At 40.8% G+C, this 25,317-nt stretch overlaps 1 non-coding gene across 1 annotated transcript; it reads right to left on the bottom strand.

Moving 5' to 3' along the window:
- Positions 1 to 8,708: 8,708 nt before the first annotated feature.
- TRNAV-CAC (transfer RNA valine (anticodon CAC)) lies at positions 8,709 to 8,781 on the bottom strand. Its single transcript has one exon. It is a non-coding gene; the product is annotated as a tRNA-Val (tRNA).
- Positions 8,782 to 25,317: the final 16,536 nt, after the last annotated feature.

Genomic DNA, 25,317 nt, shown 5'->3' with positions numbered 1-25,317 from the left:
GTGAGTAGCATATTGAATTCATTATTTATGGTAGCTGTACCGAGAGGTACACCTCAACACCGCTTATTTGAAGTAACCGCCCTAATAAACTCCTACCGGGCGAGTTGGCCGTGCGCGTAGAGGCGCACGGCTGTGAGCTTGCATCCGGGAGATAGTAGGTTCGCATCCCACTATCGGCAGCCCTGAAGATGGTTTTCCGTGGTTTCACACCAGGCAAATGCTCGGGCTGTACCATAATTAAGGCCACGGCAGCTTCCTTCCAACTCCTAGGCCTTTTCTAACAAATCGTCGCCATAAGACCTATCTGAGTCGGTGCGACGTAAAGCCCTAGCAAAAAAAAAAACAAAAAAAAAACTCCTCTATCGATCAAAATGTGAAACTGATACTACACGAAGTTGAAACTTTAATCAGAAGATGTCCCTACTAAAATATTGAGGAATTGTGTTATTGTGAAGTTTTCTAAGCTGTTGAATTTCTCCTTGTTTTTTTTTCTTGTTTTTTTTCTATATATCAAAAGTTTCGACATTTTTCCACAGATGTCACTACCAAAAAAACTCTGATCATGCACTCTGGTGCAAGGTGGAAGAACTTATAACTTAAAGAAGTTTCATATTCCTAGGTTTTCCATAACTGAATCTATATTCATATATTTTTGGGTTGGCAACACTTCTTTTTCTTTCCGCCCGTTTTGAATCTAGCCAATCAAACATTCCTGTAATTTATTTTCAACCTATCACACACAGGCTTCATGTTTGATTTTGAGTGTAACTTTTGAACTTAACCAATAAAATTGAGAGGGTGTGTACGGATTAGCCCAGAATCCTCTCGAAACTTCCCTGGGGGTATATAAACTGCGGCTTTTCATGTTTCCTTGTAAATTATAGCCGTCTTGATAAGTGTGCGTGTTAAGGCAGGAGGCGGAACCGCCTCTTTCTTCGGTCAGCAGAACATCTATAAGGTAATGGCCACGTAAATTCTATCTTCCTTGTTACCTCCGCAGCTTTATTCGAGGGGAAGGTCCGAATCTTTAACTATGTAACAAACGTTTCTAAAATGTAAATCTTCTTTTGGCTAATGTAAAATTTTCACTAAGTTTTAACTGTAAATCGGGGATAGAGAGTGAGTTACCATCTCGCGCTCCCCTTCATCTTGGTTTGAGGTGACTACGTTTTCGTAACCTTTCGTTTCGGTCATGTATTAAAGTTATTTCCATTCGAGCCATCTCAGTAGTTTGGGAATAGCCCCAGTTTCATCACCCGAGAGCCCTACAGGCTTTAATGTTTCGTTATCTGGAGCGCAGTGTTCGCTTCCATTCAGTTTGTGTTCGGGCAGTTTATTTATCCTGTTATTTTTTCGCAAAGGCACTGTAGGTTGGGTACGAGATACTTCTGTGTAATAATATTTCAATTTGTAAATAGTGCCTTGAGAGGCCAGACATTGTCAGATTTTCATGTAATGTTGCCTTGAGTAGGCCGGGAAAGCGGAGAGCCTGTTAGATTTTTGTAAAAGTTTTGTAACAGTAAAGTGTGCCTTTGGGAAGATATATATTGTAATTTAGGGAGCAAGTGCTCTTGAATTAGGTGATTTCTGCCCCCTAACTAAATAATACCACTTTCAATTGTAAATTTGTAACCTAGGGGCTTGTAGCTCAGAATTGTCAAGGTCTGAATCTTGAATTTTCCAATTTATGAAAGTGTCATTGTACCTGATGTTTCATTGTTATGTTTATTCAGTAAAAAAATGGTTAAGTTTGAAGTTCTAAAAGGAATATAACCTTCAATTCAAGTTTTAAATTAATTTTGATATTGTAGATAGACCCATTCACCCCGGCACCTTCTTTAACCTATTTCTGCTCCACGGGTAACCCGTTAACAGTAATATCCGGAATGCCGTAATGACATAAATGCATTCAGTGCATTTGATAAATTGTTTCAGTGATATACTGAAACAATAAAAAATATATTCCAGAAACTAAAACATGGAAGTATATAACTCATAATGCTGTTACAAATAATAATATAAACTCCTTAATTTCCTCCCTCTATTAGTTAGCAAGCTTGTTTGAAACTAGACTTCCACACAGATGCACCAGAGATGAAATAAGTTGCGAATGGGAGTGCTCACCTCTTTCAAATTCATCATTTATCTCGAGATTTGAAACAAGTATTTTTTCGCAAGAGAGCAAAAATATTACCTTATTTCAGCCAGGGATCGAAACGGTGACATTGAGCGTGTGAGCCGCACGTAATGTGACCGTATAGTCACAGGAATAATTATTTCGAAGTATATATTGAAGAAATTAGTAGGCTTGTAGCTTCCTTTGTGTGGATGCTGGCAGTAGCGTCATATTGCATAACACTTCGCGACATAGGGGCGCCAAGAGCTCCCAGTGGGTGGCTCAGAAAAACTCCCAAACTGCGCGCGTATCATGGAAAAACGGGAAGAAGAATACAATTATGCTGACTCCATCTTGAAAACAAACGCCAACGCACAGCGATGCCAAAGCGATGGGGCGATTTCAGGGGTATTTTCAGCTCAATAAAGGCTAAACTAACCAGAAAACATACGTCAGAGTAATAAGAGGAATATTGGATGAATGGCAAAATTGAAAATCAAGGTAGAATAATCTCACCTACGAAAATGCACCTTCATAAGATTACGTAACCACCACGGCGTACCCACGCCTACAGTGTCGCCAAATACTATTAGCGAATACTACCCCCACCCCGATTGTATTGGAATTAATTACTACAAATCCACCGATCATCCTGAGTTCCGCATCACCTCTTGTATTTCGGAGTAGTTGGCCACACAAGTTGCCGCATCGCTGAGATTCGTGAGCCTTGTGGATCTGGAAAACTGAAATTTGTTGGAGGGAGATGTCTCCCAAGCATTCCCCACCCTAGGGAGCCCTTATATTTGCCTGCACATATGAGGGTGGAGACCAGTCTTCGAGGAGTCTACGAGGTGACCACACGGCCGATTTTTGGTCTGATTTCCCTCTCTTTGTATGGTAAATTTTCAGTGAGCGGGAGTGTGAAAAGTCGGATTTCAGTGCGAATCTGCAGTAAAAATCTGAACTGTGTAAACATGATGTGCGCATCTATAATTTGATCACGGTGCGTCACGAAGGATCGTGAGTGACATAAATTCGCACCGAGAACTGTGAAACAATGAATTGCCGTCTGTCGAACGTGGAACGTTATTTTTCAATCGGTATCCCGTAGTGGAGGCAGAGAGCCTTTTAATTATAATCTATGTTAGGAACTGTGTAAACGGCAGGCGAGTGAATAGTGATAGTACGAAGAATTAGTGGTTATCACATAAACAAAATTGTATCAACGTTTATCGTGCTTCAGAACAGCGTAATCTGAGGAGCGCGCTGAAAAAAGCATACAAGATAGGGTTGAGAATAAACATAAGTAGCCCACCTTGGGGTAATGCGGGAGGATAAACTGTTCCGGTAATGAAACTGTGAGCTCGGAATTGCATATGTCAGATTAGGATAGACTAGCTGCGTCCTGTGCCAGGGTATCGTATACATTCATAACTTTCATTCTGGTTAGAAGAAAGGAAAATGTGCCTGTAACGGGAGTGGAGGACGTTTTGTGAAAACAGTGTAAACAGTGTCATTTCTGTGTTCAAACCCCAACGCTATGGATTATTCCAGGAGCATCATGGAACGTCTTGAACCAGCGATCTCCCACTTCAGCAGGATGGGTTAAGACCTTCAAGGGAGCCCTCCCTCGGGGCTCCAACAGAGTACGATGGACAACGGACCAGCATTGTTGAGTACAAATTTATGATCTTATGATATCGATATTCCCTGTAGATAAATCATATCAGAATATAGGAATAGCATGGGATGATTTTATATTGAATAATTAAAGTAGTAAGATTAGAGTGGTCGGTATTTTTTTTAATCTTTTAAAGTTGTTTGGGAAGGAAACAGTTTAGGAATAGAGTATGAATTTCCCATCTAGTTGTCTTTATTGTATGAGCATGGTTATATACTTGTTTTATGAGTACTGTCAGAGGAGACGGGGGGAAAAGGCTAATTAATTTCGTTGAGGTAATAAAGGAGCCTTCGTTCTTGGAAAGATATATGAAAGAAGTCAGGTTAAGATGACGCAAGAATCTTTGCCATATATCCTGTGAACCAGATAAAGTTGGATAGATGAAGTACTCGATTTATTGTAAAGTAGTTGTATTTTATGCATGATAACTTAAGGCGTTGCTGCATAATATGTGTGTGAAGAGTCATGGCACCGAGGTACACATGTCCACCCCCACCAACACTAGCTCGGGCCCCTGTTAAAGAAATTTTTTGTGTGATTGCTTAAGTACCTTTTGTTAGTTCATTTTATTTCATTTAAATTAATCAGTTTGGTCGGATAATTTTATGCTGATCTAATGAAGGTAATATAAATTCATGTCAGGTACATAGTCCTTATTATTATTATTATTATTATTATTATTATTATTATTATTATTATTATTATTATTATTATTATTATCATTATTGTGATTATTATGACTATTGTTATTAGTAAATTCTGTGAGATTATTAAACTCTAGTTTGATAGCCCGTGGATTGTGGTAGTTTTACTATGAGAGGCACGAGGATGGAACTCCGGACTCCTATGAGAGAGAGAGAGAGAGAGAGAGAGAGTAAAATAATGTAACGGCCCAAAAGTTGAGAGATTGGACCGATGAAGAATACCTGAGCGGGTTAGAGCATAATTCTATGCACCTGTTTGTATTTGTGATTTTTGTTCGCGTGAATAAATTGGCCCACTGAATAGGCAATTGTAAACGCACTAATGTTGGGTTTAAAAAAAAAAGTATGTGGGCGGTGTGCCGGCGGTTGACAAGGAAATTTATGGCATCCCACCCCGGGAGGGTCGGAGCTCGCTTGTGTCAAACTAGGCCTGCTAAAAGGCAAATGTATGGCCGTCTTTCTCAAGGAAGTGTTTTTCCTCGAACCATCTTGTGCTCTGCTAGTAAAAGTTTTTTTTTTGTTAATCGATTACCACATTCTAATCAGGCAAAGTTGGGTGAATTCAGTAACACTTCGTTCATACACATGTAAAAGCGATAGATAGGGTCTTGATTTTTTTCAGATTCCCCGACTCGAGAGACCTGATGGTCTCCCGTTCGTACCTCGGACATGACAAAAGGGAGCCAGTCACACAAACGACGGCTAATGGTAAACCAGATGCAGTTACCATGTATGGGAAATGTTATAATATGTGTTTTCTCTTCCAGGTGTGATAATAGTGTAAATAGGATGTTGTTTTGATGCTAATTGATTTGTTTAAGTGAGACTTCGTGAAAAATCCTTTGGTAGTTCGTTTGAGTGGAGGGTTCAGGCCCTATGATGTGTATAGTTAGTCCTCAAATGAGGTGATTAGCAGTAACTAGAATTGTGTGCATCTCATGCTTTTGCGAGAGGTTGTAACGCCGTGAAGTAGTTTATCATTTTATGATTTTTTTAAATTTCTTAAAATCTTATATTTCTCGTGTTATGTTCGATGTAGATGGCCACTCTAATCTTAGGGTAAATTAGTGTAACTTGCTGTGTTTTAAATATGTAACTTGGAATTTAATCCCGGGAATATTTATATCCGTAAGGTCATAGTTTTCTTATATTTTTTTGTAAAAAGTTTGGTTCATTACAATAGTGTTTACCGTACTCAGTAGGTAAAATAATCGTGTCCGTAAATTCGAAACCAAGTTTATCAACCAAGAGTGTAGTAAACGCAACTCAAATTTCTCCGAGTTGTTTGAAGCTATATGTGAACACCCAGGTGCTTAATCTGAATAGGTGATTGTTTTGTGTTATAATATTCAACAGCGTAATGTCAATAGACCACATAAAGACTCTCCTAATGATGTGTATCTTATTTTCACTTGGGTGATAGCCCGGACATGGTTGTCCGTTGCTGGTATTAAAATTCAATGGATGTAATTTAACTATGATGTTCAAGGTTGTAGATTGTAAATATGTTCAACGGGAGTGAATTAAATATTCAAAAATTTTATTCGTGCCTAATTCTTGCCGATAATTAGCATCCAGAACCTCTTCCGTTCATGTTATGCCTTTAAGTTAGTTGTAAGATATTTTATTTTTATCGCCGCGGACGGTCTGCGACTCTGAGTAGCCGGGGGTTCAGATCTTAGGTACGGGAGAGTTAGCAGCGACCTTGCTGCGCCGCAGGGCGTTGACCTCTCATGTGAGTGGATTACTTATTCAATCCCAATGAGAGGGAATCGTCACAGGCCGAAAAGGTCCCTTGACCATCGCCTTCCGTGGAGCACGGTGCCATGTGTTCATGACCCGACAGGGTCACCTCTTTGTTGGCACATGCTACCGTGAGCTATGGGGGTTGGTGGGAAAGGTCCCAGTAATAACTACTACAATACGGAAACCGAAGAGAGCACTGTTCCAGTAAAATGCTGAACTTGTAGTCTCTCAAGCCTGAATGCCTTCCAAGTTCTTCATCTAGGTTGCGTGACACCGCGTGCTCAGCGATCATATCACAGCTGCGGTCCACTCACATTTAAATGAAAGCGATTTTTAAAGCTTAGGCCAGTGAGTAGAGCACAGGAAAGACAGATTCATCTCTTCTTGTTGTTGTTCTTCTTCTTAATATGTTTACACTCCAGGGTTGGTTTTCCCTCGAACTCAGCGAGGGATACCACCTCTACCGCCTCAATGGCAGTGTCCTGGAGCGTGAGACATCTGTTCGGGGATACAAATCAGGAGGATGACCAGTGCCTCGCCCAGACGGCCTCACCTGTTATGCTGGGAAGTGTGGAAGGGATAGACAAGGAAAAGGGAAGGAAGCGGCTGTGGCCTTACGTTAGGCCTACCATCTCGGCATTTGCCTGGAGGAGAAGTGGGAAAACACGGAAAACCACTTCGAGGATGGCTGAGGTGGGAATCGAACCCAACTCTACTCAGTTGACCTCCCGAGGCTGAGTGAACCCCGTTCCAGCCTTCGTACCACTTTTCAAATTTCGAGCAGAGCCGGGAATCGAACCCGAGCCTCGGAGAGTAGGGATGTCGGATAGTCTAAAGGAACGTGAGAAAAATGGCACAATAAGTGGAAGAAATGACAGGACTCAGCGAAGTGTCCCATGATCGCCAACGCACTCTCCCTACTTATGAACCCCTCTTATGACAGGAAAGGGATACTGTGGGCTTTATTCTACTGCCCCCACCCACTTGGGAGGTAGGACCGGGAATCGAACGCTTATAATCTGGGTGTGCCAGCTACTGATATATTTTTTATGGTGCTCAAATTCGTCAGCTGCGGGAAGGAATTATTTTTCGTTCCAGTAAATCCTATCGACACTTAAAGAAAATAACTGTATATTTGTAGATACTGTATATGGAACGAATGCGCCACGAACAAAATTCTTTATGATAGAAGCTTCCAAATACCTTTTAGAGAGAGTAGTCCAGTTTCTGTTTCTGAACCAACAGGGAACACGCAATAATAGTGATGACACTGAAAAAGTCACGTTATTGTGTTAATACCATATAATGATAAATTATGACTACGATGTTTAAATATGTTATATTATACTATTAATAAGGAATTTTACTTTCATTAATGAATAAATAAGTGATCCAAAATTTCCTTTAAATGTTGGAAAGCCGCGCTGTTTGGCTCAGAAAGTTGAGATACTGGCCTACTGACCCCAGCTTGGCATGTTCGATACTGGCTCAAAAACGTCAGCCTCGCCATGTTAGATTTAGTGGCACGTAAAGGAACTCCTGTCCGCCTCTGTGGTGTAGTGGTTAGCGTGATTAGCTGCCACCCCGGGAGGCCCGGGTTCGATTCCCGGCTCTGCCACGAAATTTTCAAAGTGGTACGAGGGCTGGAACGGGGTCCACTCAGCCTCGGGAGGTCAACTGAGTAGAGGTGGGTTCGATTCCCACCTCAGCCATCCTGGAAGTGGTTTTCCGTGGTTTCCCACTTCTCCTCCAGGCGAATGCCGGGATGGTACCTAACTTAAGGCCACTGCCGCTTCCTACCCTCTTCCTTGCCTATCCCTTCCAATCTTCCCATCCCTCCACAAGGCCCCTGTTCAGCATAGCAGGTGAGGCCGCCTGGGCGAGGTACTGGTCATACTCCCCAGTTGTATCCCCCGACCAAGAGTCTGAAGCTCCAGGACACTGGCCCTTGAGGCGAACCTGGAGGGTAAACAGATGATGATGATGAAAAGAACTCCTGCGGGACTTAATTGCGGCACATCAGCGTCTCCGAAAATCACAAAAGTAGTTAGTGGGACGCAAAGCCAATAACACTATTTTAAAAAAATTATGGAAAACCATGAACAGCATGTATAATTATATGTTTATGGTAACGTCAGGAATGCTTTAATGACATGATTACATTATGTGTTTATATGAGCATTTGTTTGCATGTATGGCCTATATGTAATATACCAAAAACAAGGACAAAATATAGCCCAGACCCTAACATATCTAAGTAACGTAAACACATAGTGACTTCACAAATCACTAAAAAAAAATTCTGTCTATTAGTTGGCAAGGTTGTTTGTAAATACGCTTCCACCGAGATGTACCAGATAATAAATTTGCTGCGAACAGGAGCGCTCTCCTATTTCAAATTCATCATTCATATGGAGAAATGAAACAAGCATTCCCTAACAAGGAAGTTAAAAACAAATTGTGTTTCCGCCCGGGATCGAACCGGGGACCTTGCGCGTGTGAGGCGCACGTGATAACCGCTACACTACGGAAACGTACTGTGCCCCCCCTCCTAGTACAAGATAAACTTGCCTCTCGCAAGCCCGGCTTGCTGTCTCCAAAGTTCTTTCATCTTGCTTGTGTGAAACGGGGTGCTCATCTGTCACTGGCTCACCCTCGACTTATACTAAAAAGAAAGAAAATTTTTAAGCTTACGCTTGCGACTACAGCACAGGAAAACAGGCCGACCTCTAAGGATTGCATTTAAGAATTGTTTTAGGGAAATACTTCTTCTTCTTTTCTTTATCTGTTTACCCTCCAAAGTCGGTTTTTCCCTCGGACTCAGCGAGGGATCCCACCACCACCGTCTCCAGGGCAGTGTCCTGGAATTTCAGATTCTGGTTCGGGGGATACAACTGGGGAGGATGACCAGTACCTCGCTCAGGCGTCCTCACCTGCTATGCTAAACAGTGGCCTTGCGGGGGGATGGGAAGATTGGAAGGGATAGACACGGAAGAGGGAAGGAAGCGTCCGTGGCCTTAAGTTAGGTACCATCCCGGCATTTGCCTGGAGGAGAAGTGTGAAACCACGGAAAACCACTTCCAGGATGACTGAGGTGGGAATTGAACCCACCTCTACTCAGTTGACCTTCCGAGGCTGAGTGAATCCGTTTCCATCCCTCGTTCCACTTTTCAAATTTCGTGGCAGAGCTGGGAATCGAACCCGGGCCTCCGGGGGTGGCAGCTAATCACACCAACCACTACACTACAGAGGCGGACCTTTTTATGGAAATACACTGTATTAAAATGTATTAAGATGAATGTCCGCTAAAAAGCTACTCTGTTTCTGCCCGTGATCGAATCGGGGACCTTGCGCGTGTGAGGCACACGAGATAACCATTACTCTACGGAAACTGACAATGCTGTATGCCAGCAAGATGCAGAACTTTTGTCCCTCAAGCGTGACTGCCTCCCAAGTTCTTCATGCTGTTTGAATGATAGCGGGTGGCAGCGATCACCTCACACTTGCACTCAGCTTAGCCTGTACTAAAATTTTAGGATTACGCCTGAAAGTACAGCCCAGAAAAGATAGGCCCCATCTCGAAGGATTGTATGTAATAGTTGTTTTAGAGAAATACTCCGTAAATTAAAATACTTATTTCTTAATCCGTTTACCGGTCAGAGTTTGTTTGGCCCTTGGACTCAGCGGGTGAACCCACCTCTACCGCCGTAAGTGCAGTGTCCTGGAGCGTGAGACATTGGGTCGGGAATACAATTAGGAAGGAGGACCAAGTTCTTCGTCTAGGTGACTTCATCTGCTGTGCTGAACAGGGGGCTTGGTGTGGTGATGAAAAGATCGGAAGGGATGGACAAGGATGTTGTCGTTGCCTAAGTTAGGTACCATCCCGGCATTTGCCTGGAGAAGAAGTTGAAAACCACGGAAATCCACTACGAGAATGGCTGAGGAGGGAATCGAATCTGCTCTACTCTGTTGACCTCCCAAGGATGAGGGTATCCCGTTCCAGTCCTCGTCAGAGCCGGAAAACTCTCCTGAGCCTCCGGGGGGTGGCAACTAATCACGCTAACCACTGTACCACAGAGGAGAACATTATCTATATATATATAAAATAGCTTGTCCTGACTGACTGACTGATTCATCATCGCCGAGCCAAAACTACTGGACATAATGAAATGAAATTTTGGGGATGCATTCATATTAAGATGTAGGTGCTCTCTAAGAGAGGATTTTTGGATATTCCGTTGCTAAGGGGGTGAAAAGGGGGGGGTGAAGTTTTAAAATGATTGACCTATATCTTAAAACTTTAAAAGTTTACAAATGTAAAAATTGGTATTTAGAATCTTCTTTGAAAATAAGGAAACACATATTTTTTTGTTTTCAGAAATTCCCAATAGGAGGGGTGAAAAAGGGTGAAAATGGGGGAAAATGTGTTGAATGCCTTTAATCAGGATACCGGTACTTATATCTCAGAAACTGAAGATATTACAGACCTGAAAATTGGTACTTTTGATCTCTTTTAAAAATAAAGAAACACGTATTTTTTGTTTTTGGAAAATCTAATTAATGGGAGGGTGAAAAGGGGGTGAATTTTTAATATTAGTGAATCTATATCTCCAAACTTTTAAAGTTTGCAGATGTAAAAATTGGTATTTAGAATCTTCATTAAAAATAAAGAAACACGTATTTTTTGTTTTCGGAAAATCGCAATAGGAGGTATGAAAAGGGGTGAAAAAGGGGTTGAATGCCTTTAATGAGGCTACTTATATCTCAGAAAATGAGGATATTATAGACCTGAAAATTGGTGTTTGGGATCTCCTTTAAAAATAAAGAAACACGTATTTTTTGTTTTTGGAAAACCCAATTAAGGGGGGTAAAAAAGAGGTAATATTTTAAAATGAGTGTATCTATATCTCAAAACTTTTAAAGGTTATAGGTGTAAAAATAGGTATTTAGAATCTCCATTAAAGATAAAGAAACACGTATATTTTGTTTTCGGAAAATCCTAATAGGAAGGGTGGAAAAGGTTGAAAAAGGGGTCGAATGCATTTCATGAGTCTACTTATATTTCAGAACCTGAAGATATTACAGACCTGAAAATTGGTGTTTGGGATCTTCTTTAAAAATAAAGACACACGTATTTTTTTGTTTGTGGAAAATCCAATTATGGGGGGGGGGGTGAAAAGGGGGTGATTTTTTTAAATGAGTGTATCTATATCTCAAAACTTTTAAAGTTTATAGATGTAAAAATTGGTAATTAGAATCTCCTTTAAAAATAAAGAAACACGTATTCTTTTGTTTTCGGAAAATCCCCATAGGAAGGGTGTAAAAGGGTGAAAAATGGGTTGAATGCCTTTAATGAGGCTACTTATATTTCAGAACCTGAAGATATTACAGACCTGAAAATTGGTATTTTGGATCTACTTTAAAAGTAAAGAAACACGTATTTTTTTCGTTTTTGGACAATCCAAATATTGGGGGGTGAAAAGGGGGGGTGAATTTTTTAAAATGAGTGCGTCTACATCTTAAAACTTTAAAATTTACAGATGTAAAAATTGGTAGTTAGAATCTCCTCTAAAAATAAAGGAACACGTATTTTTTTATTTCCTGTAAATCCTAATAGGAGGGGTTTAAAAGGGGTGAAAAATGGGTTGAATGCCTTTAATGGGGATACATATATCTCAGAAACGAAAGATATTACAGAACTGAAAATGTGTATATGGGATCTCCTTTAAAAATAAAGAAACACGTAATTCTTAGTTTTTGGGAAATCCAATTAATGGCGGTTAAACAGGAGTGACAAATTGGGGTGAATTTTTTGAAAGACTATATCTACAGAATATCTTGGAAACGTAAAATGTTGCAGACGTAAAAAGTGGGTGTTTGGAATCTCCTGTAAATGTAAATAAACATGGGTGATTTGTTTATGGAAACTCCACGTAAGGGGAACTCAAAAGGGGTGAAATTTTAAAATGAGAATTTTTACAGTATATCTAAAAAAACTTAACATGTTACAGAAGTGAAGGTATTTTTTATCTCTATTAAACATAAAGAAACGTGTGTTTTTAGTTTTCGGAAATACCACTTGGGTGGAGGGGGGTGGTAAAAGTGACTGAAAATGGTGTTGAATTCTTTTAATTAGGCTACTGATATCACAAAAATGAAGACGTTACATACGTGAAATTTGATATTTGCAATCTGCTTTAAAAGTAAAGATACACGTATTCTCGGAAAATCCAATGAAGGGGCGGGGGGGGGGAAGAATTGAAAAATTAATTGGCTTAATTGTATGAGAATACATACATCTAATAAAAACTAAAGTTGTTACAGACGTGAAAATTCGTATTTGGATCTCCATTAAGAACAAAGAAAAGCGCGTTTTGGTGGGGAAACCATCTTGGAGGGCGGGAGTGTAAAGGAGTTGAATTCCTTTCATGAGGACACATAAATCAAAAACTGAAGAGGTTAGAGTGGTGATAATTGGTATTTAAGAAGATCCTTTACTATTAAAGAAACAAGTATTTTTTGCGGGAAAATTCACTTGGGGGGGGGGGGAGTATTGTGATATGAAGTGCAGAAAGTAAATTATTTTTATTGGGATACTTATATCTCAAAACTGAAGGTAATAGACGTGAACATTGGTGTTTGGAATCTCCCTTAAACATAAAGAAACAAGCATTAATTTGGGGGGGGGGGGGTGGCGGTAAATAAACTTAACGGCAGTGGGATGTAGAAGGAGGTGAGACCAATTGATTTTAGCTGTTATTAATGTACTTATAAGGACCCTCCGTTGCTCAGGCGGCAGCGCGCCGGCCTCTCACAGCTGGGTTCCGTGGTTCAAATCCCGGTCACTCCATGTGACATTCGTGCTGGACAAAACGGTGGCGGGACAGGTTTTTCTCCGGATACTCAGGTTTTTCCTGTCATCAGCCATTCCAGCAACACATAATAGTAATAATAATAATAATAATAATAATAATAATCCGGACCGTCGTCAAATGTGCGGACCGCGCTGGAAACGGCTCCTGGACGGGTAATGACTAAGAATGCAGTCCGGCCGCGGGTTCAGTGCCGCCAAGGCACCCAATATGACACCACGCCGGATCTCCTGAAGGATTTTATCCATATTAAAAATGATTATATTAAAAGATGGCAAAGATTTACGGGCCCAACTGACCGGGAGGAATACCTGAGCCTAACCCGGGAAGTACGAAAACGATTGCTGGAAAGGAAGATTTAAAAATGGGAGGAAACGTGCCGTAAAATAATAGAAAACCAGTCAGATCGGGAGTTTTGGTGGATTCTCGCAGAAAACGAGTCAGATCGCGAATTTCGGCGGATTATATATCTAAAACAATAAGCATTCAATTATAAATTTCAGTATAATACCGTAGCGAAGCACGGGTATCTTGCTAGTTATCTATATATTAAAAAAATGATGAAAACTAAAGTCAGTCAGTACAACCATTCTATCCGGTCGATTTCCTTTTTTTTTTTTTTTTAACTGAAAGGTATTCATGCACAGATTTGTCATCAGGCACTATAAATCACTTAACTTTCGCCTTACTCAAATTATTTGATTTTTATCGTCGCCATAAGACCTATCTGTGTCGGTGAAACGTAAAGCCCCTAGCAAAAAAAAAAATTATTTGATTTTCAATTTTTTGTCTCTTTGAAGCTATCATATCTTTGGCTCTAATTGAGATTCGGAGTTCGTTTTGACCTAAGAACACTCAGTGGATCAAGATCTTTCATTTCAGCTCTTAACTATTGAAATTGCTTGATTCTGAGGAAAGTTATGAGTGCACATTCTATTTGACGTCCCATTTCTTCAACATTTTTCTTTTCTCATCGAAGCAATTAAATCTTTCGTTCTAATTGAGGTACGCATTTCGTTTTGGTCTAAAAACACTCGGTGGATCAAGCGCTTTCTTTTGAGGTAATAACTACTTAAATTGGTAGATTCTGAGAAAACTTATGAGTACATTTGTCTCCATGACGAAGATCTTTCAAGGACTTTTCAACAATTTAGCGCCTAGTGTTGTTCCAAGGAAAGTTTAATTCAATTTCTTTGTGTGATGTATTTTCAAGTGTTTTGTTGACATAATATTACATTCTATTACCGCAGCAGATCATGTGCTTTATTTCATTAAGTCGGAACTTTGCAAATACATCCGTGAGGAGGGTAACGAACAACACCATACTTTGCACATTGCGGGCGGAGCCAGCGGGAAACTCCTAATTATTATTATTATTATTATTATTATTATTATTATTATTATTAATTATTGTTAATTAATAATTATTATACTAATTAATTAATAATTAATAATATTATTAATTAATTATTAATTACTAATAATAATAATTAATAATTAATAATAATAATATTCATCGTTCATCGGTACGGCCATCTGTAGGCCACATTTAAACAGTCTACCTGCTCTTCTGTCACGCAGACTAATGCCCTTCTCTTGGCACTTTCGCCAAAAATCCGTGTCGTTAGTACAAGGAGTGCAGCGAGGGATCCAGTCGGCCGTGGTCGTTCGCTTCTCTGTTCTCGTTATTCCACCGAGATGTTCCGTGGTTTGGCCAGTGGCTTCTCGTGTGCATTCCTCATTCCCGCAAACTTTTTTCTAAACGTTGTTCTGCCCCGTAGTTCTTTCTCCTTGACATGCACTTCTGCCAGGTCTTTGTACTCCTGCGTAAGCCGTCCATGCTGGTTTTTTTCACTTTTCTTGCAGAAGGAGTATTTTGTTGGCCAATCTCTCTTGACTCATCCTTTTAATGTATTTATGAAAGATCAGTTTTCTTTTCCTCATCGTCGTCATAAGTTTTCGATGTTTTTATAGAGTTCCTGGTTCTATTTCGACCGGAAAGCACTTTGGCCATTTGGGCCGTACGGTTAGGGTCGCGTATCTGTCAGATTGAATTCGAGAGATAGTGGGTTCGTGGCCCACTGTCGGCAGCCCTGAAGATGGATTTCCATGGTTTACCATTTTCACACCGTGCGAATGTTGGGACTGGACTTTTATTAAGGTCACGGCTGCTTCTTTCCCAGTCCTAGTACTCTAATATCACATCGTCGCGTCCCTTGACGGTGCGACTTAACAATTTATTGTAAAAATAATGTTCTATAGACTGAACAAGGTAACACAGAATTAGATAATACTGCCTTCGCAATCACGGGGTTCAAAGGCCATTAGACTAGCCTGGCCAAATAGCAAAGCCATGATTCTTTATGATTAAGGGACAAGTAATATTCTGCTGTTTGTTATTTGCTTTACGTCACACCGACACAGATAGGTCTTATGGCGACGATGGGATAGGAAAGGCCTAGGAATAGGAAGGAAGCGGCCGTGGCCTTAATTAAGGTACAGCCCCAGAATTTTCCTGGTGTGAAAATGGGAAACCACGGAAAACCATCTTCAAGGCTGCTGACAGTGGGGCTCGAACCCACTATCTCCCGATTATTGGATGCTGGCCGCACTTAAGCGACTGCAGCTATCGAGCTCGGTAAGCAATATTAGAGACGTCTTATGAGTGGTAATTATTATTTTCAGTTTCTATAAAGCCAAGTGGGCAATAGCCTTGTAATAATCTACAAACTGAGAAGATGGGTAGTTTTCGAATCTCCCGTTAATCCTCGTAGAAAATGCCGCTGAAACCTTCTCACGAAGCGTGGTCGATGCCTTTGCAGTCTTTGTGATTTTCAAAAATGTGTAACTAATCTTCCAGCAAGACATATCGCAGATAAATTCCGTTACGTCTACGGGATTTCAACAGTTTTCATTTACAACGAGAATGGAAACAAATACATGTTTACAACATGTTGAAATATTACGTTGTGTCCGCCCGGGATCGTGTGTGAGGCACTGCCGAAACAGATAATGAACTGCTGCCGGTAAGGTTTAGAACTGTTCTTATCTCAAGCTTGGCTGCCTTCCAAGTTCATCAACCTGCGTTCGTGATCTTTAGTGCTTATCGACATACAGCTGTCGACATCTGAGACTAAAAATGAAGGCAGCTTTTCTAGAAGTATGCTTCACAGTCCAGCAAAGGAAATAAAGTGTCAGCGGTCATAGACAAGTCACTGAATGTATGTACTTGAGCACGGTCTACTCTAGCAGAAGGTTGGAAGGTTAAACTTGACAACACCGTAGCTATTGCTGTTGTCAGTCATACTTCGCCGCAAGAGTTGAATGGCTATATGCAAGGAAAAGGACAAATAATATTAATAATAATACCGGGAGGTACACTCCAACGCCGCGCATTTAAATCTAGCGCCTAAAAGAACTCCTCTACTGGTGAAACAGTGAAACTGAACCTGCACCAACTTATAAATTTACTCAGAAGATGTCACCACAGAAATAAGATGTAATTTGGTTATTGTGAAGTTTCCTGAACTGACTGTATTTCTACTTGTTTTGTTTGCCATTCATCAAGAAGTTTGGACATTCTTCCATAGAGGTCACTACTAAAAACTATGAACTTTTGATTTAATGAAGTTTTGTATTCATAAGTTTTTTTACTAATTGATGCTCATTAATTTTTGGGTTGGCAATATTTATCTTTTCTTTCCGCCAGTTTTGAATCCAACCAAATAATAATTTCTGTAATTAATTTTCTACCCACGGGTGGCCCAGATTGGTTGCGCAGTAGATGTTAGTTTTCCCTCGTCCTGCTCGTGACGTCATCACAGGAGCACCGTGACTGTGTAGCATACAACCGCACGTGTATCTCATTTCGTTGTTTATATATGTCTGTCTTATAAAGAAAGGATTTCCACGTAATGACTATACGTAATTTCTTTCCGTACATTGCTGTTGATTTATATAGTGGCCTACTGTATTTTGCGTAGTGTGTGTGTCGTAGTTCGTTTCTGTGAGATCTCTGTTAAGTTGCTGTGTTTCGTGCAGTAGGGTGCACTTATTTTCTTTTCGTTAGTTGCGTGAACAGGTTAATGATTCACCGACCGAACTCGATAGCTGCAGTCGCTTAACTGCGGCCAGTATACAGTATTCGGGAGATAGTGGGTTCGAACCCCACTGTCGGCAGCCCTGAAGATGGTTTTCCGTGGTTTCCAATTTTCACACCAGACAAATGCTGGGGCTGTACCTTAATTAAGGCTACGGACGCTTCCTTACCATTCCAAGGCCTTTCCTGTCCTATCGTCGCCATAAGACCTATCTGTGTCGGTGCGACGCAAAAAAGAGATTCACCGCAATCTACAGCGACACCTGATTGTTCAGCAGAGGAATTTCGGTACCTCGCCGGCTACATCGCCGACCGCGAAAGAAAATATGACAGTTCAATGCGAAGTCCCACTGGGAAAATGATTTCCATTTCTTCTGGTACAGCCCCTTTGGGATGGATAGAAATGTTATCTCGGGGAGGTCTACTCGTTCCATCGTTTGAATGCTAAACCAATAAAGGAATTTGAGTTAATTTTCAGGGACACTCACGGACGTGCTGAACTGTGGCGCATACCTAATATTATACGCAAAGTGTGTCAAATAATTAGCAGTAAATTCCCCGCTGTACCACCAGAAATATTTAAAATGTATGTTAGAACGAGAATATTTATACGCATACGACAAATGAACATTCGGACAAGAACTAAAAATTCCATAGCAGATCATCGGCGAAAGGCACGACAGTGGATTTCATCTTCAAAAGCAACCACTTCATGACATCTAATCTCACAGGTAGGACTGTGCTCTAATGAAGTGTTTTTCCTGTTCTTTCTTATTGTTTAATTTTTAAAAAGTAGACTATCTATGCGGAGCCTCCGTGGCTCAGGCGGCAGCGCGTCGGCTTCTCACCACTGGATACCGTAGTTCAAATTGCGGTCACTCCATGTGAGATTTGTGCTGGTCAAAGTGGAGGCGGGACACGTTTTTCTCCGGGTACTCCGGTTTTCCCTGTCATCTTTCATTCCAGCAACACTCTCCATTATCGTTTCATAGCATTTATCAGTCATTAATAAATCACTTTGAGAGTGGCGACCCCATTGTAATAATAGCCTATATATGGTTCATTCATTACATCCCTGACCCGGTCAAAGACTGGAAACCAGGTTGTAGGTTTTCCAGGACTATCTATGCATGGTTTCGAATATGAACTTTCTTCTGCTGCTCTTATAATATGTGTTCAGCTTTAAAATCGATACCTGCGGAAGTAAGTTAGTATATCGTATGTTAACATACGGTAGTTCCATCACGGAATTTCTGCTGTGAAGATTTAATATGACAAAGATTTCATATATCTAAATATTTATGTTTACAGATTTGAAAGCGCGTAACCTTCCTCAAACTAAATAGAGGAAATTCGAAATGTTAATAAATTTCAAGCGTTGGTCAGTGTGCCGTCACGTTACATTTACGCCTTATTCGTAATGGAAATAATGAAAAGTTACTATGCTGCACTCTTTTCAATCTTACAACAGCAGTAATCTTTATGTCTGGTTTGCAATTCGTTCTGAGAAACTGTAATGTTTGCTGATATTATGAGATTCCTACTGATTTGCGCGCTCTGGGCTCGGCTGCTTTGCTCCTACTGTGACGTCATTTCGTTAACCAATAGCAGCTCGGCTCGCGTTGGGCCCAACCTTTAGTACTGTTTAAGAACCTTGTTTCCTACCAATCACAGTCTTCTTCTTTTATTTTGAGTGTAACTTTCAAATTAACCAATAAAATTGAGAGGGTGTGGCTAGTTTAATCCTGAATGGTCTCGAACTTTTCCCGAGGGTTCATAAACTGCGGATTTTCACGTCCCTTGGCCAATTGATCGTCATCTTACTGAGTGTGTGTGTCAAGCAGGAGGCGGGAGGCCTCTTCGTCAGCTGCTAGAACTTCTACCAGGTAATGGCCACATAACTTCTTTCTTTCTTGCTAGCTCCGCAGTTTAACCCGAGGGAAACGTCCGAATCATCAATTTTATTATGTAACCTTCTTTTCTAAAAATGTAACTTTCTGCCGGCTAATCTAATGACTTCATAAAATCTTTAACTGTAAATCGGGGATAGGGAGTGATGTACCCTCTCGAGCTCCCATTCATCTTGGTTTGAGGTGCCACGTCTTGTTTCTGCAATGTATTAAAGTTATTTCCAGTAGTTTGGGAATAGCCCCTGTTTGTCGGCCAAGCACCCTGTAGGTTTTAAGTTTTTGGAGCTCAGTCTTCGACTCCATTCAAATTGTACTCGGGCCGTTTATTTAACCTGTTCTTTTTCACTAAGGCCCTGTAGGTTGGGTACTAGATACCTCTGTGTAATAAGTTTTCTATTTTTTAAATAGTGCCTGGCAAGGCCAGAGATTATTAGAGTTTCATGCTATGTTGCCTTGAGTAGGCTTGGAACCTGAGAACACATTACCTCTTTTTCAAGTGTTGTAAAAGTTTCTCTGGGAGGTCTGACATTGTAATTTAGGGAGCAAGTGCTACATGTATTGTGGGATTTGTGCACTTGAGTAAATTTGTGCTCTTTGTAAATTTGAACTAGGAGCTCAGGAAAAGTGAAGCGAGGGCTTGAAGCCCATGATCTGTTAAAACCACTAATCTTGGATTTTTCCCAATATTGTTCAATGATTGCTACTTGTACCTGCAATATTGTCATAAAATCTTGTCATGTGTGAAGTTCTGAAAATATAACCTTCAGTTTAAGTTTTAAATTCAATTCTTGATTTGTAGTTAGACCCATTCACCCCGGCACCTTCTTTCAGCTCTGCGCTCCAGGGTAATCCCGTAACAACAACAACAACAACAACAACAACAACAATAATAATAATAATAATAATAATAATAAGCAAAAACGTTATGCCTACATATCATCTTGTAATTGTCCGACTCGTTGGCTGAATGGTCAGCGTACTGGCCTTCTGTTCAGAGGGTCCCAGGTTCGATTCCCGGCCTGGGCGGGGATTTTAAACTTCATTGGTTAATTCCAATGGCCCGGGGGCTGGGTGTTTGTGCTGTCCCCAACATCCCTGCAACTCACACACCACACATAACACTATCCTCCACCACAATAACACGCAGTTACCTACACGTGGCTGATGCCACCTACCATCATGGGAGGGTCTGCCTTACAAGGGCTGCACTCGGCTAGAAATAGCCACACGAAATTATTTATCTTGTAATTGACCAAAAACTTGTTGAGAGAGTCCGGTAATACACATATATCTGTATCATCGTAACGATCAATGGAAAATTCGGATGAGGTCCCTCACTGGCCAACAAAGTGGGAAAACTATTACGGTGTTGAAACATGGAATTTAATTTACTCAATGAAAAATAGAGGCCTTGGAGATGTGGCTCTAACAATAATAATAATAATAATAATAATAATAATAATAATAATAATAATAATTGTTGTAAACAAGGTTGGGTTTACAAAAACACAACTTCTTTATTTGCTTCACATGTAAAATTACAATATTTACACTAACAAAACTGAAAGTTATCTCGAAGCAAAATGAACTATGAATTTGGAGAAAGAGTCTGTCTTTTGTACACTATATACACGTTGGAGTATTCACATTCACTACTATCTCGGAAAGATAGTCCTTGTGACATGAAAAGTTCTTGATAGTCGAAAACTATCAGAAGCACTGACGTAAATATCTCAGAGAATCCTTCCTTGTTGAAGTGTCTGAGTTCATTAACGTAAGTTCAATGACTGAAGAGTTCTTACTTAGCGAAACTAAGTTGATAATGGGAGCTTGCATTAGCTAGGGAATGATAGTGGCATATAATGGTAAGACTGGACATGGACAGTGGAACAAGCAAGAGGAGCGGTGACCAGAGGTGAGACCTCTTGCTGCCAGAAATTCAGTCCACCTGGCCGAAGCACATTTTCAAGAGTAGCCTCCGTGCTCGAAGTAGGGTGTATTCTAGAGCTGGACACCGGGGTCAGTGGGCCTGGACAGGCTAGGAGCTCCTTTTTATAGCACACACAACGTTCCAGGCACGCGCACTGAGGGCTGCGCGTCAAGGCTCGAAGAATAACACACTGGCACGCGTGTAGCTGGCTGGCGGATCGAGAAGGGCGCGACGGACATACAACAACAATAATAATAATAATAAGGACAAGAGCGTGCACTTTCCTCTACCCGCTCATCTACCTTGCGAAGAGGCTGTTGGGGACCACTTACACAGGGGTGGAGTGTTGTGTCATACGGAGCTGAAACATGGATTTTAAGAAAGAAAGATACAAACTGTTTGGGAAGTTTTGAAATATAGTTGTGGAGCCGAATGGGAAAAGGAATGCGGAGAGGTAAAGCGAGGAGTGATGAGGTGCTAAGAAGAGTAGGAGAGACTAGACACCTGATGAAAACAACGGGGAAGAAGAAAATGCCCTGATTGGGAGGGAAAACTAGATTCAAGAAGAGGAAGAGAAAGAAGAAGGTTTGGAATATTAACAGATGTCAAGCAAGTTGGAAGGTATGAACAACTGAAACAAGATGCTCAGGACAGAGAATCATGTAGGATGTCCACTTGATACCTGTCTCGAGACAGATTCACAGAAGAAGAAGAAGAAGAAGAAGAAGAAGAAGAAGAAGAAATCAAATTATGTATGCAAATTGTGCACCGTTAACTTCTTTGCACTCAGGCAAAAAAGTACCACTTTACGCGAGAGTTACATAACTCACACAGCAGGCCTACTGGTAGTTTGATAATAAGGAAAACCAGGAATCAGGAAAGCTAGATATCGAATACCTATTTTACAATTTACAGTGATGAAGGAATTTTCTGTGTTAATTGACTAGTCAGATATGTACAATTTTAAGTTGGTCTACTGTAATGTCGCATTCGGTTAGTCTTTGTCCTGTTTTCAGTTTCCTGGGTTCGGTTCCGGTAGAGATCAGAGGGATTTGAAAGTATTTAAGTGCAACTACTACTTTGTATGGTTTTCCGACGCGTTAAAGAAATCCACTGCGCCAATTATTACAGTACTGTAAATTCAGATACAGTAAAACCTGTAAGCGACCATTGACTGTTCCGCAAAGATATGGTCCTTTAGAGGGGTGGTAGCTTAAATTAGGGAGGCAATTTTCAATCATATTTTTTTTTAACTTGAGAAAAAAAATGTATGTGACTTAAAGCATAGGTTACTGCAGTTTATTCACACTTTTACACTGCAGTACATTACTTCAAACTTTGTGCCTAACCTTTTACTTTGCTTTAAAAAATTGACTTTGTTTCGTTTTCATAAAATAAATTAAGGTCATTTTCCAAGTTGTCCACTCATTTTAAACGTTCTTTGGATTTTAAAATCGAATTAATCTGGGTTCTGCTAGATAAAAATGTTTCTCCTACTTTACTTTCGACCGGGCGAGTTGGCCATGCGGTTAGAGGCGTGCGGCTGTGAACTTGCATCCGGAAGATAGTGGATTCGAATCGCACTGTCGGCAACCCTGAAGATGGTTTTCCATGGTTTCCCATTTTCACACTAGGCAAATGCTTGAGCTGTACCTTAATTAAGGCCATGGCCAATTCCAACTCCTAGGCCTTTCCTATCCTATCGTCGCCATAAGACTTACCTGTGTCGGTGCGACGTAAAGCCACTAGCAAAAAAAATTCTTTCGATAACCCAGTTTCGCTATCGCGGATTATTTGTGCTCAGTCTTCAAGAGGTAACAAGATTTTCGCATTCTTAGACGTCTCTACCAACACAGCATGTCATAAGCAATGAAGACTGAACTATTATGGCTAGAGTCCGTATGTTTAGCCAGTTGTAGGTCAAAATGCAAACTAATTTGACAGGTAGGAGTTGTCGTCTACCTCGCTCTTCAGTAATGTAGCGAGAGTAACATAACTTCTAGAGGTTCTAACAGGCCTAGTCCCTAATGTTTATGCAAATCTCACAGCAGAACTGTTGTCCAGGCTAGAGTATACTTGTTACTCCTTCACCTATAAATGCCTAAACATCAGTATCTAGCTATGACACACTTCCCCTAGATCCTGATTTTACAGCTGTGCCAAACAGTGTATTTAAACTTCTAACGAACTAGGATGAGTGGACTTCATTCCGATTGGGAATAGGAATTCCTGAGTGCCTTAGGTATGCCTTGCTCGGTCGATTACTCACGCAGATATGGAATGCAGACCTTAACTGACGCAACAAAACTGTGATAGTGTGTCTCTTCTTCGAATTAAAACAGAGCCGAGGAATAAAACATTACTTGTCCGAGCGCCGGTTGTTTTTACTTGACTAACCGAAGAATAACAAAGTGTATTCGTCTAGCCTCCTGAATGATCATGATCATCTTCAGTGTCCAGAGTAAAACCAATAGAGGCATTGTTGTATATACAGTACTGGAAGCCATTAGCCTACAATGTATATGGACGTGCGAACCGTTGACCCTAAATACAGGCCACAGCCGAGACGTTTATTCGCATTTATGAATCACTTATGTGTATCAATAATCTATTAGCTGTATGTTCCAATACAGTTCAATAGACCGACATTCAAATGCACTCCTTGTATTCACTGGCGACTGTGTGCTATCTCAAGGAACACTTCAGTACCCTAGACAAGTCTCTCCGCCAGACGTGCATTAGTTATTAACAGTGGCGGTAGGCTCTCAAAAGCACATGGGCCCGTGACCACCTGGTTCTCATGCATGTTCCCGCTTTCATGGATAATTTAAAATCGTTTCCTTTGTTTCGACCTGTTTTTATCGATCGGTCGAAAGCATTCGACTAACACCGAAGCTCCGTTTCACTGACAGCTGTTCATTTTGACTGATAATACAGGGAGCACACGGGACTTTGTGCTACCATCCTGAAGACTATGCGCATGCGCAAGCACATGACGTCATGAAGCGACGAGCATAGTAAGGTATCTGGCTTCCCGCGTACAACACTCAAACAAGAGATAGTATTACAGTTGACCAGAAGGGTCCGCCACCTCCTCTGTTACTGATAGCCGCTGCCTCAAATTAATATTGCATTACCTCGCCGGAAGATTTCGCTAGTAATTCTGGACAGGTTCGATAGGCGATTGTAATCGCGGGGAAGAATTTTGCTTTAAGTTGTAGATAGAGAATAATTTCAAGTGAAATTACCTAATTTGAGTACCGGTAAATGTGGTTGCATAACTATTCTGCTTGTCATACCTAAGTGAACTTCGTACTATGTTAAAAACAAGAATAGTGCTCGCATCTTTAATATTCGCTATAATACAACATTGTAGCAAAGTTGCTGTGAATTTTACTTTCACCGAGCAGAATAGCTTCCGCTAACAGTGGCCACGGCTTTACCGTGGCTTTTCAGCTCTGTGTTCGGGAGGCGCGAGCTGGTACCACCGTCGACTGTCCTGAGAATTGTTTTCCGCTGTTTCCATTCTCCTCACTAAGACAATGCCGAGACAGTTCCTGTTATAGGTCGCTCCCCTCTCACACCTCCTGGATTGACAGCAGACGTCACCCTCTAGGAGACCCGCCTTACCCCACCAGGGAACGGAATGAAAACTTAGTAGTAGTAATTTTAATTTTGTTGTACACTCACAGATTAGTCTCAGATACTTGTTGCTGCTTGATGATGCTTGTTGTTTAAAGGGGCCTAACATGGCAGGTCATCGGCCCTAGTCTCAGATAAAATGGATCGTCGGTTGTATGGGTTCTACCATATTTTGAGTGAAGAAGGAAACGTACAAGGAACTTTTAGTGAAATAATTTAATATGTTATTTATTAGTGATTTGCGTTATACTCTGGTACATTTAAGACGTGAACAAAAATATTGTGAACCTCCTGAAAATTCTGTCACGAGCCGCCACTGTTTATTAACGTTACGAAGGCAAAACGTGAGGCTATACTTTTGAGTTGAGATGTTCCTAGTCTTTAAGCACTCTATGCAAATGATAGAATTCACTGAGTTCACGTCGATTTTCATAAACTGGGTGCACTGAATACCTTCGTCTATGAAAATATCTATATTTTCGTCTAAAAATAACTTTTCACTTACAGAGAAATTCTTCGCTTGTAAAGAACTCGCTCAGACTATCGTCCAGTCAATTATCGAGAAAGCTTCTACTAGTTATTATCATGTTAAAGCGCTAGTACAAGCAAGATGTTCC

The sequence above is a fragment of the Anabrus simplex genome, chromosome 7 (assembly GCF_040414725.1).
Source record: "Anabrus simplex isolate iqAnaSimp1 chromosome 7, ASM4041472v1, whole genome shotgun sequence".
In the NCBI taxonomy this organism is placed as follows: domain Eukaryota; kingdom Metazoa; phylum Arthropoda; class Insecta; order Orthoptera; family Tettigoniidae; genus Anabrus; species Anabrus simplex.
This window is presented reverse-complemented; position numbering and strand designations above follow the sequence as displayed.